Below are 1,185 nucleotides of genomic sequence, written 5' to 3' on the forward strand. Positions count from 1 at the left end.
GATGCTGTTAGCGCGGTGTTGTTCAATAAACTAATTACTATTAGCTGTATATACATCCCTCCGAATTATCAACTCCAGAAAACAGAATTTCAAAACTACATTGATGAACTTCCGGAGCCATACATAGTTGTCGGGGATTTAAACGCGCATAACACTTTGTGGGGAGACAGCCGTTGTGACGGAAGAGGGCGTTTAATAGAAAATTTTCTTTTTTCCTCGGATGCATGTCTACTCAATAGAAGGAGCCGACGTACTATAGAGTTGCGCACAAAACCTACTCCTCAATAGACTTGAGCATAATATCCAGTACACTAATACCTTACCTTGATTGGAACATTATTAAGAACCCCTACGGAAGTGACCACTTCCCAATCGTCATAAATGTAACAAAACAGGCTGAATGCTCTCCACATGTTCCCAGATGGAAAGTTGAATCAGCAAACTGGGTCCTCTTCAGAGAAATAATATATTTAGCTCAGGATGACATTGCTGGCTTTAACATAGACGATGCTGTGGCCTACTTTACAGGTTTCAATAGAGGCTGCCACAAAATCAATCCAACAAACTAACGGGCTAGCCAAAAAGCGTCGCATCCCATGGTGGAACAACGATTGTAGAAAGGCGCGGAAACAACAAAACAAGGCTTGGGGATTGCTTCGCGACTCTCCAACTGCCGAAAACCTCATAAATTTCAAACAGGCAAAATCCCAAGGCAGAAGAACACGTCGACGTACTAGGAGAGATAGTTGGGAACAGTATCTTTGCAGTATAAATTCCTATACAGACGAGAGAAAAGTGTGGAACAGAGTAACGTCACACAAAATCACTCCCCTTGGTAAACACAGAAGGTGATAGCCTGGAAGAACAGGCTGACTTCCTGGGTGAACATTTTGAACACATCTCCAGTGCATCACACTACACAAAACACTTCTTGAAGTTCAAAGAACGCGCAGAACGACAGCCCCTCGAACGTAAATGTGCGCCAAATGATACATACAATCGACCGTTTTCTCTCGGTGAACTTAAGGCATCTCTAAACTGTTGCAATAACTCCGCACCAGTTGGCGATCGCATCCTGTACGAAATGATTAAGCACATGCACCCTGAAACCCTAAAAACACTATTAAGTCTTCTCAATGCCCTGTACGCAGATGGTTACATTCCATCTTCGTGGAAGGAAGTGTG

The sequence above is a fragment of the Dermacentor silvarum genome, chromosome 3 (genome assembly GCF_013339745.2).
Source record: "Dermacentor silvarum isolate Dsil-2018 chromosome 3, BIME_Dsil_1.4, whole genome shotgun sequence".
Classification (NCBI taxonomy): domain Eukaryota; kingdom Metazoa; phylum Arthropoda; class Arachnida; order Ixodida; family Ixodidae; genus Dermacentor; species Dermacentor silvarum.